This window comes from Scyliorhinus canicula, chromosome 28, assembly GCF_902713615.1.
Source record: "Scyliorhinus canicula chromosome 28, sScyCan1.1, whole genome shotgun sequence".
Lineage (NCBI taxonomy): Eukaryota > Metazoa > Chordata > Chondrichthyes > Carcharhiniformes > Scyliorhinidae > Scyliorhinus > Scyliorhinus canicula.
In genome coordinates this window covers 821,567-841,388 of record NC_052173.1, presented here as the reverse complement: position 1 = coordinate 841,388, position 19,822 = coordinate 821,567, and positions in this window count along the sequence as shown.

Sequence of the window (19,822 nt, the reverse complement as noted above, 5' to 3'; positions counted from 1 at the left end):
GCGAAAAATTGGTGGGGGTCTGCAGTGGGGAGGAATGGGGTGATTTTCTCACACGCGTCCCTGAGTTGTGTTACGGTGGTGTAGGTCAGTGCTTCTCAAAGTGTGGTACCGTTACGCGAGCCATCGTCTGCCGGTACGTGGAGTGTTTCCAGAAAAGAAAGAGACAGTAGTGATATTCAACGCCACGGGAGACTGCCGGGATATCTGACTCGGGTTTTTTTTTATATTTTCATTTTAGTTTTATATTTATTATGGCTACATTTTTCATTTACTCACTCATGTTAAAAGTCATTGCTATACAACTAACGAACGCGATATAATGAACAGCAAAACAGTGAATTGAAAAACGCATGAAACGGTATGGCAACACCATCATGATGATGTGACGTGTGACCTTGACAACCCTGATTTACACGTGTGGAGCAGCAGGTCAGTCAGTTAGTTACCATCAAGAAGTGGAACTGAGAGCATCATACGGATATCTGCGTGTTTGTCTTTTGGGACCCCGTCCCAACCCATTGATCTGAAAATGTAAGTACTAATAATCTTAAAGGCCGGTTCACATTATCTATTCCTGTGTAAATTCGAACAACAACAAAACGGAAACTACTGTGGTCGAGATAAAACATTTTTCTCCTTTCCGTCATCAATTGCCACGTTGAGTGGCGGCCAAACAGAGGTCCAGTTTGTCCCGGTTTTTATTATTTTCAGACGGGGGACTGGGAGGCAGAAGTAAAATCGACCAGCTGGCTTGGTCGATTCAATTCGTTCCAAGCTATTTAATGATCATTACATTAAACCCTGGTCAAATGAATAATTAATGGTGAAACTTTTAACTAAGTCTTTTTAAATGTTTTTATAAATTCACTATTTTTAATATAATTATTGTATGATGTATTTGTATTAGTATCAATTGTATTTCTCCACATAAAATTAATTAAAACAAATACATAAATAAATATTTCTCAATAAAAACATTCCCACTGCGTTTATTCGGCTTTCATCCTAATATCATAAATGTAATGATATGGGAGCTGATCATAAACAGCTCCTGTTGCATGCCGATGTACGTTGGTTATCAAGGGGAAAAGTTTTGTCAAGAGTATTTGAGCTACGTAACAAACTTGCCATGTTTCTTGAGGACAAAAAACCAAATTGGTCACAAATGTTCCGAGATGTGGATTGGCTAGCCAAGCTGGCTTATTTGGCTGATATCTTTGCCATCTTTAATGATCTCAACACCTCCATGCAAGGAAGGATGGCATCGTGTTTTACAATGGCGGACAAGATCGATGGGCAGAAACGGAAGCTAGAAGCATGGAAGAGTCGAGTGTCAAGAGATTGTTATGACATGTTTCACCAATTGGCAACGGTCATCGCCGATGCAGGCAAAGACCTTAATGTTGTATCTCTACGAAATGTCATCAAAGAACACTTGATTAATTTGGTAGATCGTTTTCAGCATTACTTTCCAGCAGAAGAAGATCCACGGAAAGGGACTGGATGGATCCGAAATCCGTTTCTGCCACTGAGAGATGACTTTGTCTTAAGTGTCACTATGGAGGATAAATTGTTGGAGCTGGCTGCTGACGAAGGATTGAAGATACGTTTCGAAACTTCAACATCACTTGCTTCCTTTTGGATAAAAGTGAAAGCAGAATATCCTGAGCTTAGTGAAATTGCTCTGAAAACTCTTCTCCCTTTTCCTTCAACATACCTCTGCGAGACTGGCTTCTCAACAATGAGTGTCATTAAGACAAAATACAGCAATTGTATGGATATTCATTCTCCATTGCGAGTGACACTGTCCTCAATTGAACCACGATTGGATAAGCTGACAAATAAGAAGCAGGCTCACCCTTCACATTAGTAAAGGTTAAGGTTTTGACATGCCTATTATTGTGTTAATAAAATAATCATCAATTTCATATTTTAGTATTATGACATATTTTCAAGGTTCTGTCTTCAATTTAATGTTACCTATTCTTTTCAAATTTTTATTTTAACGTATTTATTCATTGGGGTTAAAATAACTAAAATATATAATTTTTTAACCTACTTTATTCATTATAATTTTTCATTTTATTACTTATATATACACGTTTATATTTGTGTCAGAAGGCTTTGCTAGTTTGATTTGTTAGTATTTTTTTTATTTATATTGTAATATTGAATTACTTGTTTACAAAATCAATATAAAATAAAAACATATGTCAACTTTTATTATATATCCATTATATTTTTCCGGTATAAATGAATATTACTACGAATGTTCAAATAATATTTTGTCGGATTGTAAACAATTAATTATATGGCACAAAATGGTACCAGTCCCTGGCACACTGGGAAGACTTGTTACATCAATGATGACTGGCCTTAGAATGAATAAGACATCATGTCCTCATGTTTAGTACAGATAGTTTCAAAATGCCCCTGCAATAAGACATATCTCAGAAAATTTTCTAGGGGTTCACATCCCCCCCCCCGAACCCCCAGCTGGATTGGCTTGTTTCGCTCACCGGTCCCTGGCACATTGAAAAAAAAACTGCCGGTCCGCCACATCAGATAGTTTGAGAAGCACTGGTGTAGGTGATGTCGGGTGCGCCTTCTGTGGTTGCCTTTCTTTGGGTGGTGACTGGGTTCATAGGTGCGGGTGCTATCTGATCTGTGGGGGTTGGGGCGCTTTCCTTTTCTGCTGCGCTGCTGGCGCACATGTTCCCTGAACATAGCGTTGCGCTGTTTCGCTCAATTCTTGCCAATCTGGGGCATTCTCCTCATCTAACTGTGTTCCAAAGGTGCTTTGGAACCCATTCTGTACGGAAAGCAGAGATTGCAGCTGCGCAATCTGCTTCCTACGCTTCGCGTGATCCACTGTGCTTTGCCTTTGCTCAGTGGTGACCGCATGGAGTGCTCTTAAAGCTGCCTTTAGGTCAGAGCATTGCCTTTGCAGTGCCTCTACCTGCTTCTCTGAATTTTCCCTTATCAGAACTGCTCGCTGCACATCCTGATAGGCTTTCTCATACTGGGTTTGGGAACTGCTCAGATGGGCTAGACAAGACTGATGTGCCCTCTTGGCATCATCCACCTCTCTATCCTTCTCTGCCAGCTTCCTTCTTAACTCTAGGTTTTCCTTTTCGATGTCCCTGACATCCACTTTGCTCATCCTATTCCTTTCCTCTAATTCTTTGCGGAGCATCTGAACGACCTCCTCTGTGCCTCGCAATTGTGCCAAGCAGGACACAATTGCCATCGGCTTGCGTGCTTTTCCTAAACTCTTCTTGTGAATTTGAGAACGGTTCTCCCACCAAGTATGTCCTATACTCCCGGGATGTGTCTCCTCATTCACACAAAACTCACTCCAAAGGGGCCATCCTTTCCCTTTGAGGTATTTCCTGAGTTCCAGCTCCCATACGGGACACTGGCCTACTCTGCTACTGCTGGTCGCTGCGACCACAAACTGCTCTGGGTTCATGAGGCGTTTCATTGCCTGCATGGCCATTTCCTCTTTCTCTCTTTAATTTGGAACAAGGGATGATAAGGTAATGCTTTTAAATACGGGTACGGCTTTCGCTATGTTCCGATTATAAAACTCCCGACAGTTTGAAGCAACAAAAATCTCTCGGTTTGACCGAACAACCCTGTTAGTTACGCATGCAAAAAACACACTTCCGAATTATGACTATTGATTTGAACTCCTTGAATACTTGTGGTTTTTCCTTTTCCCAATTGGATTTCCAATTCAAATTTCTGGGTTCTCTCGGAGTGGGGGGGCCGCTTCTAATCGAGTCCCGTCAGAGTCTGCCACTAAATGTTGGTCGTTCTGGGTGAGTGTGCTTAACACTCAATTTGGCTCTGTTTCTTTACTTAGCTCTGGAGTCGCCAGGTATCGTTAAGATACCGCCACAAGTTCAAGGTGAAGTTCAAAGCAATAAAACCATACACCAATTAGTAAGTTCAAATAACTGAGTTTATTATAATACAATTATAATAACTACCCATTCACACGCTAAAAGGATTAAGCTATTCCTACCGCTAAATAAACTAATACTTATCTCGAAGGAACTGCCGGGTCAGGGAATAAGGCCTCTTGCTCTGCTCTGGTCTGCAGACTTCAGGTTGGTATAGGTTAAAAGGGGTCAGGAGTGTCTATCTCTGGTAGCGATCGTTGTGAGACACTTACTTGCTGGCGGCTGCTGCCCGAACCTCTCTCTCTCTCCTTCAGGGTCTTCTTGGCAAAAGCTGGTCGAGGTGCTGGTCAAAGAGAGAGGAGGGCTGGACAAGAAGACTGAACCATGTGTGGGACCTGTCTTTTATAGATCCCAGGGATCCACGCCCCTTTGGGCGGACTCCCTTACCTGCTTGGAATCGATTGGGTCTCTTCCCAATCGATATGTTTGAATCCCCCCAATACTGAGGCTGTTCCTTAGCTACTGGGCGGGCTCTCAGGCTCTTTGTTTTCGAAACCTGCTGGTGCCGGGGTGTCTGGTATCCTTTACAATGTTGCAGTTGCTTCCCCATTTGTGTCCATTGTCTCTGGAATCATTCCATTAACATGCTAATTATCCCGGTGATTGCCTCATTAGTATGCGGAATGTTTGTTTCGGTGCTGTCTGCTTTCTTAGCAGACAGAATCCACACCTGCTAGGTGCAGCCTGCTGGCGCTGCAAACATTGTCCATTTTATCCTGTATGCTTTGCGTTCCTCCATTTTGTATTCAGGGAAATGGGAAACTCTAGACTGCAACTGTTGACGAGAGCAGTACTCGAGTGCAAAAGTGGCCACAGGCTCGCTGAACTGCGCTTGTCCAACTAAGTTATTTAGTCTCGCCTCTAGAGGGCCTTGTATGTATGTTAAATGACGTACATTGTTGTATCATACCCGTATGCACTCAAATCATGGAAGGCGACAAGGGGCTGGTTTAGCACAGTGGGCTAAGACAGCTGGTTTGTAATGCAGAACAAGACCAGCAGCATGGGTTCAATTCCCATTCCAGCCTCTCCGAACAGGTGACTATGTGGTGACTAGGGGCTTTTCACAGTAACTTCATTGAAGCCTACTTGTGACAATGTGATTATTATTATAGGGCAGCACGGTAGCATAGTGGTTAGCACAATTGCTTCACAGCTCCAGGGTCCCACGTTCGATTCCTACTTGGGTCACTGTCTGTGCGGAGTCTGCACATCCTCTCCGTGTGTGCATGGGTTTCCTCCGGGTGCTCTGGTTTCCTCCCACAGTCCAAAGATGTGCAGGTTAGGTGGATTGGCCATGACAAATTGCCCTTAGTGTACAAAATTGCCCTTAGTGTTGGGTGGGGTTACTGGGTTATGGGATAGGGTGGAGGTGTTGACCTTGCGTAGGGTGCTCTTTCCAAGAGCCGGTGCAGACTCGATGGGCCAAATGGCCTCCTTCTGCACTGTAAATTCCGTGGCCATGGTGCAAGTGGTCCCACACAGGGCAGCTGCTGCTTGAAGGTACAGAAAAGAGCTCTTTTTACCCAATACTGAGTGGAATTTTGAGAAGGCTGTTGTGTATATATTTTTTTTAACGCATATGGAATCTTTGACTTTATTAGTTAAGGCACAAAGTACAAAAGCAAAGAACGTTATAAATTGCTAGCCTCAGCTTAGAGGAGTATGTACAATTCTGGGTACCCGTGGAGGTTTGGGAGGCCGAGGGCAAAGTGGTTTTCATACTTCTCCCATGTGCACAGGGTGTACTCCCGGATTGATTTTTTTCGTGTTTGATTCGTTGCTGGTGGGGGTGGTCGACGGAGTATTCGCCGATTGTGGTATCTGACCATGTGCCACACTGGGTGGATTTGTGCATGGGCACACAGGGAGAAAGCAGAGCAGGCAGAGATGGCAAGACTGGTAGATGGGATTTTGAGGGTGGACAGGAGGTATTTGGAGGTGCCGGAGGCAGGGCTGTTGAAGGAGAGGCAGAGGCTCGAGATGGAGTTTGGGCTAGTGTTATGGTCCAGTGTTTAGAGAACCCCAAAGTGTATCATGGAGTTCACCTGACCCACAACTTTTAATAGATTTTGGTTATGGGGAGCACATGGCCCACTCTACAGGTGTGATGCAACAGAGAACTAAGAGTATTTTTAAACAAAAACAATGTTTATTCTATGAACCCAGTTAGCATTGTATAACCATACAGTGAACATCTTAGCAACCATCAATTCAAATACACCCCCCAAAGAATACAGTGCTCTATAAGACATCCATAAGACAAATAACCCTTTTTACAGAAGGACAGCAGGTTTAAATTCTCTACTGAGAGCAGTTACCACTTTGAAATCACCAAATGAACATTCTTTAGCTTGCAGAAATTCATACACATCTTGCTGTGACTGCAACTTCTCCAAATCTAAAACAAAACTAAACAGAGCCACAAAGCAGCTTTTCAGCTCAAAATTCAAGTGAAAGACAGCCCAGCTCCACCCAAACTCTGACATCACTGCTCCCATTTGAGAAACACACATTTCTTAAAGGGACTCTTGCATGACACTAGTTTCTATGAGGAAGGTGGTGGAGCAGCTGCGGTGGGCCAGAGGGGCAGTGTATGAGTATGGGGGAAAAGGTGAGTCGGATACTGGCCCATCAGTTGAGGAAGGAAGAGGCGGCGAGGGAGATTGGCAGAGTGAGGGATGATAAGGGTCGGTTGGTGTTGGACCCGAAAGGGGTGAATGGTGTGTTTGAGGCGTTCTACAGTAGGCTTTCCAGGTCTGAGTCTCCGGGTGGGGGGGGGGGGGTAGAGTTTTTGGATGGGCTGTGGTTTCCCACAGTAGAGGAGGAGTTGGTTCAGGGATTGGGGGTCCTAATTGGGTTGGGGAGATGATGGACAGTATAGAATCATAGAATTTACGGTGCAGAAGGAGGCCATTCAGCCCATCGAGTCTGCACAGGCTCTTGGAAAGAGCACCCGACCCAAGTCCACACCTCCACCCTATCCCCATAACCCAGTAACCCCACCCAACACTAAGGGCAATTTTGGACACGAAGGACAATTTAGCATGGCCAATCCACCTAACCTGCACATCTTTGGACTGTGGGAGGAAACTGGAGCACCCGGAGGAAACCCACGCACACACTGGGAGAACGTGCAGATTCCGCACAGACAGTGACCCAAGCTGGGAATCGAACCTGGAACCCTAGAGCTGTGAAGCAATTGTGCTGACCACTATGCTACCGTGCTGCCCGGTATGGGGACGGTGTAGGCAGGGAAGGCTCAGGGTCAGGACGGATTCCCGGTAAAGTTTTACAAAAGGTTTGGGGCAGACCTGGGGCCACTGCTGGTGAGGGCATATAATGAGGCTCAGGAGGGGGGGAACTCCCTCCTACATTGTCACAGTCTTCCATCTCCCTGATATTTAAAAAGGATAAGGATCCGGAGCTGTGTGGGTCGTACTGCCCGATATCACTACTGAAGGTGCTGACGAAGGTGTTGGCCTTGCGGACCGAGGACAGCGTCCCGGAGGTGATGGGTGAAGATCAAACGGGGTTTGGGAAGGGGAGGCAGTTGACGCCGAACATGATGTCTTCGGAGGGGCAGAAGGCAGAGAGGTAGTGGTGGCGATGGACGCGGAGACGGCGTGGTGCATGGTGTTTGTAGATTGGGTCTAGATTGGGTGCTGCATCGTGGGGTGAGGCAGGGGTGCCTGCTCTCCCCGTTGCTCTTCACCTTGGCGATAGAGCCGTTGGCAATAGCGCTTCGGGCCATAGTTGAGGGACTGGAAGGGGATTGAGTGGGGAAGGGTACAAGGTCTCATTATATGCAGACGACCTGTTGCTGTATATTTCGAACCCGTTGGGCAGTATCAGAGGCATCATGAGGATCCTGGGGGAGTTTGACCAGTTCTCGGGATACAAGCTGAATATGAGGAAAAGCGAGGTGTTCCCGATTGAGTCTAGAGGGCAGGAATGGAGGTTAGGTGAGTTGCCATTTAGGATGGTGGGGGCGAGCTTTAGATACTTGGGCATCCAGGTGGCACGGGGCTGGGCGCAGCTGCACAAGCTAAACCTGGCTCGGCTGGTGGAGCAGATGAAAGTGGATTTCAAGAGGTGGGATGTGCTGTCGCTGTCGCTGGCCAGGACGGGTGCAGACAGTAAAAATGACGGTGCTGCCAAGGTTTGTTTGTGTTTCAGAACCTCCCAATCTTCGTCCCCAAGTTATTTTTTAAGAAGGTCAACGCACTGATCTCTGGATTTGTGTGGACCGGGAAGATCCCGCAGATGAAGAGAGTTTCCTGGAATGGGTGAGGGGGGTGGGTGATCTGGCGCTGCCGAACATGATGACTGGCAAATATTGCTATGGTTAAGAAACGGGCCATGGGAGAGGGGGCACAGCGTGGGGTTGGATGGAGGCAGTATCATGCAGGGTAACATATTTGAGGGATTTATTGTCGGCACCTCTGGCGTTCTCGCCGGCCAGGTCTCCGGGAGTTTACAGAATTTACAGTGCAGAAGATTTCTTTCAGGAGGTTTGAGTGGGTGGGATGGGGAGGAGCGGTGTTAGTAGTAGTAAGGGAGTTAAAATGGGGGTGGTATTAGGAGGAGCAGGGAGGAGTGGGTGTTGGGTGTTTATAATGTTGTTTGCTTGTCCTTTTGTTTGTTTCCATGAAAATGCTTTGAATAAAATTTTTTTCAAAAAAGTTGAGGGTAGAAATAATTGAAGTAAAAATGAATATTAGAGAGGGAAAAGAGCGGGCAGCACGGTGGGCAGTGGTTAGCACTGGGACTGCGGGTTTGAATCCTGGCACTGGGACACTGTCCATGTGTAGTTTGCACATTTTCCAATGTCTGCGTGGGTTTCACCCCCACAACCCAAAGAAAATTGGAAAATAAAATAATTGAATGCTCTAAATTTAAAAGAAAAAGAAAGGTAAAAGACAATTAAATAATAGAGATCTAGGACAAAGTGTTATTATCTCTGGGTTGTTACCCGTGCCACGTGCTAGCGAGACGAGGAATAGGGAGAGAGAGCAGTTGAACACGTGGCTACCGGGATGGTGCAGGAGGGAGGGTTTCAGATTCCTGGATAATTGGGGCTCATTCTGGGTTAGGTGGGACCTCTACAAGCGGGATGGTCTACACCTGGACCAGAGGGGTACTAATATCCTCGGGGGGAGGTTTGCTAATGCTCTTCGGGAGGGTTTAAACTAGTTCAGCAGGGGATTGGGAACCTGAATTGTAGCTCCAGTATACAGGAGGTTGAGAGTAGTGAGGTCATGAGTAAGGTTTCAAAGTTGCAGGAGTGTACCGGCAGGCAGGAAGGTGGTTTAAAGTGCGTCTACTTCAATGCCAGGAGCATCCGGAATAAGGTGGGTGAGCTTGCGGCATGGGTTAGTACCTGGGACTTCGATGTTGTGGCCATTTCGGAGACATGGATAGAGCAGGGCGAGGAATGGTTGTTGCAGGTGCCAGGGTTTAGATATTTCAGTAAGTTCAGGGAAGGTGGTAAGAGAGGGGGAGGGGTGGCATTGTTAGTCAAGGACAGTATTACGGTGGCAGAAAGGATGTTTGATGAGGACTCGTCTACTGAGGTAGTATGGGCTGAGTTTAGAAACAGGAAAGGAGAGGTCACCCTGTTAGGGCTTTTCTATAGGCCTCCGAAAAGTTCCAGAGATGTAGAGGAAAGGATTGCAAAGATGATTCTGGATAGGAGTGAAAATAACAGGGTAGTTGTTATGGGGGACTTTAACTCTCCAAATATTGACTGGAAACACTATAGTTCGAGTACTTTAGATGGGTCCGTTATTGTCTAATGTGTGCAGGAGGGTTTCCTGACACAGTATGTAGATAGGCCAACAAGAGGTGAGGCCATATTGGATTTGGTACTGGGTAATGAACCAGGACAGGTGTTAGATTTGGAGGTAGGTGAGCACTTTGGTGATAGTGACCACAATTCAGTTACGTTTACTTTAGTGATGGAAAGGGATAGGTATATACCGCAAGGCAAGAATTATATCTGGGGGAAAGGCAATTATGATGCGATGAGGCAAGACTTAGGATGCATCGGATGGGGAGGGAAACTGCAGGGGATGGGCACAATGGAAATGTGGAGCTTGTTCAAGGAACAGCTACTGCGTGTCCTTGATAAGTATGTACCTGTCGGGCAGGGAGGAAGTGGTCGAGCGAGGGAACCGTGGTTTACTAAAGTAGTTGAAACTTGTCAAGAGGAAGAAGGAGGCTTATGTAAAGATGAGACGTGATGGTTCAGTTGGGTCGCTTGAGAGTTACAAGTTAGCTAGGAAGGCTCTAAAGAGAGAGCTAAGAAGAGCCAGGAGGGGACATGAGAAGTCTTTGGCAGGTAGGATCAAGGATAACCCTAAAGCTTTCTATAGGTATTTCAGGAATAAAAGAATGACGAGGGTAAGAGTAGGGCCAGTCAAGGACTGTAGTGGGAAGTTGTGCGTGGAGTCCGAGGAGATAGGAGAGGTGCTAAATGAATATTTTTCATCAGTATTCGCACAGGAAAAAGACACTGTTGTCGAGGAGAATACTGAGATACAGGCTACTAGACTAGAAGGGCTTGAGGTTCATAAGGAGGAGGTGTTAGCAATTGTGGAAAGAGTGAAGATAAGTCCCCTGGGTCGGATGGGATTTATCCTAGGATTCTCTGGGAAGCTAGGATGGAGATTGCTGAGACAGGTTTAGATAAATGATCTGGATCGGCGCAGGCTGGGAGGGCCGAAGGGCCTGTTCCTGTGCTGTAATTTTCTTTGTTCTCTTTGTTCTTTGGCTTTGATCTTTAAGTCATCTTTGTCTACAGGAATAGTGCCAGAAGACTGGAGGATAGCAAATGTTGTCCCCTTGTTCAAGAAGGGGAGTAGAGATATCTCCGGACACTATAGACCAGTGAGCCTTACTTCTGTTGTGGACAAAGTCTTGGAAAGGTTTATCAGAGATAGGATGTATAATCATCTGGAAGGGAATAATTTGATTAGAGATAGTCAACATGGTTTTGTGAAGGGTAGGTCGTGCCTCACAAACCTTATTGAGTTCTTTGAGAAGGTGACCAAACAGGTGGATGAGGGTAAAGCAGTTGATGTGGTGTCTATGGATTTCAGTAAAGCGTTTGATAAGGTTCCCCACGGTAGGCTATTGCAGAAAATACGGAGGCATGGGATTCGGGGTGATTTAGAAGTTTGGATCAGAAATTGGCTAGCTGGAAGAAGAAAGGGCGGTGGTTGATGGGAAATGTTCAGACTGGAGTCCAGTTACTACTGGTGTACCACAAGGATCTGTTTTGGGGCCACTGCTGTTTGTCATTTTTATAAATTACCTGGAGGAGGGCGTAGAAGGATGGGTGAGTAAATTTGCGGAGGACACTAAAGTCTGTGGAGTTGTGGACAGTGCGGAAGGAAGTTACAAGTTACAGAGGGACATAGATAAGCTGCAGAGCTGGGCTGAGAGGTGGCAAATGGAGTTTAATGCAGAAAAGTGTGAGGTGATTCATTTTGGAAGGAATAACAGGAAGGCAGAGTACTGGGCTAATGGTAAGATTCTTGGTAATGTGGATGAGCAGAGAGATCTCGGTGTCCATGTCCATAGATCCCTGGAAGTTGCCGCCCAGGTTGAGAGGGTTGTTAAGAAGGCGTACGGTGTGTTAGCTTTTATTGGCAGAGGGATTGAGTTTCTGAGCCATGAGGTCATGTTGCAGCTGTACAAAACTCTTTTTTTTTTTTAATTTAGATTACCCAATTAATTTTTCCAATTAAGGGGCAATTTAGCGTGGCCTACCCTGCACATTTTTTTTTTGGGTTGTGGGGGCGAAACCCACGCAGACACGGGGAGAATGTGCAAAAGCTGTACAAAACTCTGCTCACTGGGCTAAATCGCTGGCTTTTAAAGCAGGCCAGCAGCACGGTTCGATTCCCGTATCAGCCTCCCCGGACAGGCGCCGGAATGTGGCGACTAGGGGCTTTTCACAGTAACTTCATTGAAGCCTACTCGTGACAATAAGCGATTTTCATTTTTCATTTCATTTGGAGTATTGCATGCAATTCTGGTCGCCGCATTATAGGAAGGATGTGGAAGCATTGGAAAGGGTACAGAGGAGATTTACCAGGATGTTGCCTGGTATGGAGAGAAGATCTTACGAGGAAAGGCTGAAGGACTTGAGGCTGTTTTCGTTAGAGAGAAGAAGGTTAAGAGGTGACTTAATTGAGGCATACAAGATGATCAGAGGATTAGATAGGGTGGACAGTGAGAGCATTTTTCCTTGGATGGTGATGTCTAGCATGAGGGGACATAGAACATAGAACGATACAGCGCAGTACAGGCCCTTCGGCCCTCGATGTTGCACCGACATGGAAAAAAACTAAAGGCCATCTAACCTACACTATGCCCTTATCGTCCATATGCTTATCCAATAAATTTTTAAATGCCCTCAATGTTGGCAAGTTCACTACTGTTGCAGGTAGGGCATTCCACGGCCTCACCACTCTTTGCGTAAAAAACCCACCTCTGACCTCTGTCCTATATCTATTACCCCTCAATTTAAGGCTATGTCCCCTCGTGCTAGCCACCTCCATCCGCGGGAGAAGGCTCTCGCTGTCCACCCTATCTAACCCTCTGATCATTGCTTTAAATTGAGGGGAGATAGATACAGGACAGATGTCAGAGGTAGGTTCTTTACTCGGAGAGTAGTAAGGGCGTGGAATGCCCTGCCTGCAACACTAGTGGACTCACCAACACTAAGGGCATTCAAATGGTCATTGGATAGGCATATGGACGATAAGGGAATAGTGTAGATGGGCTTTAGAATGGTTTCACAGGTCGGCACAACATCGAGGGCCGAACGGCCTGTACTGCGCTGTAATGTTCTATAAATCTATAAAATAGTGCTCTTTAGTGATGAGGCACAGGAAATGTTTTTCCCTCACTTCCCAATTATCTGAAATTATTGATTCATGCTGAGGTGCAGTTCTAATGATCCAAGTAGCTATTTATCTTGTGTAACACCAGATAATATCTATCAGCAGGCTTTTGAAACACAGTATAAAGAATGAAAGAACAGACTTGCACTATTGTGAACACTTTGTCGTTTCTCAAGAGCTTTACATACAATGGGTAATTTAAAAGGACATCAGGTTCCACATATATGCTGGTCGGATACCAGACCAGAACCAACATTTTGTTAGGATACCGGATGAGAACTCTGGATAAAAACAGGTTTTTAATTTGTAAAACTGTGAGGAAAGGATACTTCATAGTAATGTTGACTCTGATCATAGAATCGGAGCATTTTACAGCACAGAAGGAAGCCATTTGGCCCATCGCGTCTGCACCAGCTCCCGGAAGAGCTACCCAGCTAGTCCCATTCCCCAGCCCCATCTCCGTAGCCCTCTAAATTCATCCCTTTCGAATATATATCCAGCTCTCATTGCTATGGAATCCACCTCCACCACATTCCAAACCCAACAACTCTGAGCAAAGAGGTTTCTCCTCATCTCACTCCGAGCTCTCTTGCTGACCATCTTGAAATTGTGACCCCGCCCCCCAGTCACTGACTTACCAACTAGTGGAAACAGAGAGAATTTTTACCCTGTCAAAATTGTTCAGAATTTTGTACACTTCAATAAGGTCACCTCTTAATCTTCTCTGCTCCAAGGAGAACAAGCCCAAATTCTCCAATCTTTCCTTGTATCTAAAATTCCTCATTCCTGGTATCATTCTAGTAAATCTCCTCTGCACTCTCTCCAGGGCTTTAACATCCTTCCTGAAATAAGGTGCCCAGAACTGAACACAATACTCCAAATGTGGTCTGACCAATGATTTGTAGAGGTGTAGCATCACTTCCTTGCTTTTATACTCTATGCCTCTATTTATAAACCCAGGGATCCTATAAGCCTTCTTCACAATTGTTTCAACTGACCTGGTCACCGTCAGAGAATAATTTGAATCCCGAGGTCCCTCTGCTGCTGTACTCCCCTCCGTACCATTGAGCTTGCATTGTCTCCCTATGTGTCTTCTCCCAAATGCATCACCTCACATTTTGCTGCATTGAAATTAATCTGCCAGTTGTCTACCCATTTGGCCAACTTGTTAATGTCCCTCTGAAGTTGCTCAGCATCATCCTCACAATTCACTATTCTCCCCAGCTTAGTATCATCTGCAAATTTAGAGATTTGTGCCCTCAACACTCATCTCTAAATTGTTCATATAAATCAGAAAAAGCAAGGGTCCCAACACAGCCCTGGGGAACACCACTTTCAACTCACCTCCAGTCTGAGAATTGCCCATCTATACCTACCCTCTTTTTCCTATCTCTTGGCCAACTTCTAATCCCTGCTGCCAAGGACTCATCAATCCCAAACATTTTTAATTTGCTAACCAACCTGCCTTTTATGTTAAAACAAACTTTAATTTAAACATTGAACTAACCACATCAACGTCAAATGAATTGTTTTACAATTATCAGTTAATCAGTTCTTAAGTACAAGGAAAAACCTAAACTTACTATTGATACCTGCTACTCACTCTAATTAAGCAACCCAATGCAGTTCAAATGCCACTTTGTTAACAAAAAAGGTTTACTTGCTTAGCTGTGTAGAGTATTTTGGAGAGAGTTCCTTTGAAGAGCAGATCCAGGACACTTCTGTCTTGTCAGACTCAGACCTGGATCCTCCCATTAATGACATCATCTGTATCCCATTAAGTTCCATGACCTGCTTAGCTAGGACTGAACACCACTCTTTCCTTCCCCCCCCCCCCCCCCCCCCCCCATAAATTATCTACCCTCCAGGGAATCTCCAATGAAAACATAATTCCATTAACCCGGGGGCGGCACAGTGATTAGCACTGCTGCCTCAAAGCTCCAGGGTCCCAGGTTCGATTCCCCGCTGGGTCACTGTCAATGTGGAGTCTGCACGTTCTCCCCGTGTCTGCGTGGGTTTCCTCCGGGTGCCTCCCACAGTCTATCGATGTACCAGTTAGTAGATTGATCATGCTAAATTGTCCCTAGGTAGGGTTACGTGGATAGGGTGTGGGGATTGGGCTGAGGTAGGGTGCTCTTTCAGAGGGTTGGTGTAGAGTCACCTCCTGCACTGTTGGCATTCTATGATTTTTTTTCTAATAGAAGCAGGAGTAGATTTTTGTTTTCTATCAACTTGAGGATCCAATTAATTTTTTTTCAATTAAGGAGCAATTTAGTATCGCTAATTCAACTAACCTGCAACACCTTTGGACTGTTGGAGGAATCCGGAGCACCCGGAGGAAACCCACATGTACACGGGGAGAAAGTGTAAACTCCACACGGTCACCTAAGGCCGGAATCAAACCCGGATCCCTGATGCTGTGAGGTAGCAGTGCTAACCATTGTGCCAACTTGCTGCTCTAGGCTGGTCCTGTTCAGGTTCTGGTCAATGTAAACTCAGGATGTTGACTTCAGCAATGGTAATACCATTGAATGTCATGGGGAGATGTTTTTTTTAATTCTTTACTGAGATGTGAGCATCACTGGCAAAGCCAGCATTTGTTGTCCATCCCAAATTGCCCTTGAACTGAGTGACTTGGCACACCGTTTTAGAGGGCATTTAAGAGTTAACCACATTGCCGTAGGTCTGGAGTCATGTTGGCCAGACCAGGTACGGATGCAGATTTCCTTCCTTAAAGGATGTTAGTGAACCAGATGGGTTTTTACAACAATCAATGGTAGTTTTGTGGTCACCATTACTGAGATTAGTTTTATATTCCAGATTTATAATTGAATTCAAATTCTACCAGCTACTGTGGTGGGATGCCCCTTGAGAATTACCTCAGGCCACTTGTTAGTTATGGTCACAAATGATACTTGCCACTTGTCAGCCCAATCCTGAATATTGTCCAGGTTGTGTTGCATATAAACATGGACTTCTTCAATATCTGAGAAGTCACTCCAGAACGTGTAGCTGAACAAGACACCCTCCGTGTTCAAGTGAAGGCAAGCATCCAGCAGAGGGCAGTAGAGTGGAGCTGCTGATTGGCTGTTGCGGGGAAAATTTGCATCCGTGCATTGCGGTCACTGCATCCAGAACATGTACCTGAGCAAGACACCCTCCGTGTTCAAGTGAAGGCAAGCATCCAGTAGAGGGCAGTAGAGCGGAGCTGCTGATTGGCTGTTGCAGGGAAAATTTGCATTAGTGCATTGCGGTCACTGTATCTTGAAGGTGGTTTGTGGAGGAGCTGTTGTCAAGTGACAGTTAAACCCCAAACACTGCTTCAGTATTTCCCTCCCTATCTCTTCCTCTAACCAAAAAAAAAACAATCACTTCAAGGATCCCAGTCGAGTAAAGATAAAGAGGGAGACTCGAGGGCAAGTAGAAGTAGAAAAAAGTTGAACCGTGACATCACACCCTGCAGGTAAGTGATTGGCTGGTGACTGGTAAGTAGTTTTTCTTTTCCCTGAGGTGTTATCGTGCGGGGTGCAGTGGTCGCTGAGTGAGTGTTTGCTGAGAAGGGGAGTAAATTTTTTTAAAACTTACTGTTGGGAGTTTCCAGCTGAATCCGGTTGGAGTGAGGACAGAGTGACTGCTGGGTAAGTAGTAAAGATTTAAATTGTTTGCGCAGGCCCATAACAGCTGATTGCTGTTCTCATGTGGGGCGCAGTGGTTGCTGTTTTATTTTATTTTTAATTTTTATTTAGTGTTTTATTTTTATCTGTATTTAAGTTCGGCAGTTCCTAAACCAGAGACACTACACTTGTAGTGTCCCCCACCCTTCCACCTTCTTTAACCCAAGGGGTAGAGTGAATAACAGGTAAGCTCTTTCTTTCTTTTTCTTTTTTTATCTAGAGGGGATGGCAGTGCAATGTTCCTCCTGCAGAATGTTTGAGGTGAGGGACGCCGTCAGTGTCCCTGCTGATTTCACCTGTGGGAAGTGCACCCATCTCCAGCTCCTCCGAAACCGCGTTAGGGAACTGGAGCTGAATGAACTTCGGATCATTCGGAAGGCAGAGGTGGTCACAGATAGTAGCTTCAGGGATGTAGTTACGCCGAAGAATCAAGATAGATGGGCGACGGTGAGAGGGGCTGGGAGGAAGCAGTCAGTGCAGGGATCCTCTGTGGTCGTTCCCTTCAGTAACAAGTATACCGTTTTGGATACTGTTGAGGGGGACGACCTACCAGGGGTAAGCCATGGTGAACGGTCTCCAGCACTGAGTCCGTCCCTGTGGCTCAGAAGGGAAGGAGGGGTAGCAATAGTTATTGGGGACTCGATAGTTAGAGGGATAGATAGACGGTTCTGTGACAGAGAAAGAGACTCACGGATGGTATGTTGCCTCCCGGGTGCCAGGGTCGATGACGTCTCGGACCGTGTTTTCAAAATCTTTATGGGGGAGTAGGAACAGTCACAAGTCGTGGTACACATCAGTATCAACGACGTAGGTAAGAGATGGAACAGGGATTTAAAACAGGAATTTAGGGAGCTAGGGTGGAAGCTGAGAGCCAGGACAAACCATGTTGTCATCTCTGGTTTGTTACCGGTGCCACGTGCTAGTGAGGTGAGGAACAGGGAGAGAATGCAGATAAACATGTGGCTGCAGGGATGGTGTAGGAGGGAGGGTTTCAGGTACGTGGATAATTGGAGCACATTCTGGGGAAGGTGGGACCTGTACAGACAGGACGGTTTGCACCTGAACCAGAGGGGCACCAATATCCTGGGAGGGAAATTTGCTGCGGCTCTTCGGGGGGGTTTAAACTAATTTGTCAGGGGGCTGGGAAACGAGCTGTAGTCCAGAAGCCAGTGTTGAGAGTAGTGAGGTACTGAGGAGGGTAACAAGGTCACAGGAGTGTACCGGCAGACAGAAAGATGGGTTGAAGTGTGTCTACTTCAATGCCAGGAGCATCCGGAATACGGTAGAACTTGGAACGTGGATTGGTACTTGGGACTACGATGTTGTGGCCACTACGGAGACATGGTTAGAACAGGGACAGGAGTGGTTGTTGGAGGTTCCGGGGTATAGATGTTTCAGTAAGAGTAGGGAAGGTGGTAAAAGAGGTGGAGGATTAGCATTGATAGGAGCGGTCACGTTGTTAGGAGTTTTCTATAGACCCCCAAATAGTAATAGAGATGTGGAGGAAGAAATTGCAAAACAGATTATGGATAGGTGTGGAGGTCTCAGGGTAGTTGTCATGGGTGACTTTAACTTTCCAAATATTGATTGGAACCTCTATAGGTTGAACAATTCGGATGGGGCAGTTTTTGTACAGTGTGTGCAGGAGGGTTTCCTGACACAATATGTGGATAGGCCGACAAGAGGGGGGAGGGAGGGGGGGGCCACATTGGATTTGGTACTGGGTAATGAACCGGGCCAGGCGTTAGATTTGTTTGTGGGCGAGCACTTTGGAGATAGTGATCACAATTCGGTGTCTTTCACTATTGCAATGGAGAGAGATAGGGCCATACGGCAGGGCAAGGTTTATAATTGGGGGAGGGGTAATTATGATGCGATTAGGCAAGAATTAGGGAGCATAAGATGGGAACAGAAACTGTCAGGGAAAGGCACAAATGAAAAGTGGAGCTTGTTCAAGGAACAAATACTGCGTGTCCTTGATAGGTATGTCCCTGTCAGGCAGGGAGGAAATGGCCGTGTGAGGGAACCATGGTTCACAAAAGAGGTTGAATGTCTTGTCAAGAGGAAAAAGGAAGAGAATGTAAGGATGAGAAAACAAGGTTCAGTTGGGTCGCTTGAGGGTTACAAGGTAGCAAGGAATGAGCTAAAAAAAAAAAAGGGCTCAGGAGAGCGAGGCGGGGTCATCAGAAGTCCTTGGCGGGTCGGATCAAGGAAAACCCCAAGGCTTTTTACTTTTATGTGAGAAATAAAAGAATGACCAGGGTGAGGTTAGGGCCAGTCAAGGACAGTAGTGGAAACTTTTGCATGGAGTCAGAAGAAATAGGAGAGGCGTTGAATGAATACTTTTCTTCAGTGTTCACCGAGGAGAGGGGCCATGTTTTTGAGGATGAGAGGCGGGTAGGCTGGAGGAGGTAGATGTTCTGAGGAAGGATGTATTAGCAATTTTAAAAAACCTGAGGGTCGACAAGTCCTCTGGGCCAGATGGGATATATCCAAGGATTCTTTGGGAAGCAAGGGTTGAGATTGCAGAGCCTTTGGCTTTGATCTTTGGGTCCTCACTGTCCACGGGGGTAGTGCCAGAGGACTGGAGAGTGGCAAATGTTGTTCTTCTGCTCAAGAAAGGGAATAGGAATGACCCCTGGTAATTATAGGCCAGTTAGTCTTTCTTCGGTGGTCGGTAAGTTAATGGAAAAGGTCCTGAAGGATATGATTTATGACCATTTGAAAAGATGCAGCTTAATCCGGGATAGTCAACGCGGATTTGTGAAGGGTAAATCTTGCCTCACAAATTTGATTGAATTCTTTGAGGAGGTAACTAAGTGTGTAGATGAAGGTAGAGCAGTTGATGTCGTATACATGGATTTTAGTAAGGTGTTTGATAAGGTTCCCCATGGTCGGCTCATGAAGAAAGTAAGGAGGTGTGGGATAGAGGGAAATTTGGCCAATTGGATAAGTAACTGGCTATCACATAGATGGTGGTGGATGGAAAATTTTCAGACTGGAGACCAGTTACCAGCGGTGTACCACAGGGATCAGTGCTGGGTCCTCTGCTATTTGTGATTTTTATCAATGACTTGGAGGAGGGGGCTGAAGGGTGGGTCAGTAAATTTGCTGATGACACCAAGATTGGTGGAGTAGTGGATGAGGTGGAGGGTTGTTGTCGGCTGCAAAGAGACATTGATAGGATGCAGAGCTGGGCTGAAAAATGGCAGATGGAGTTTAACCCTGATAAGTGCGAGGTGATTCATTTTGGTAGAAATAATTT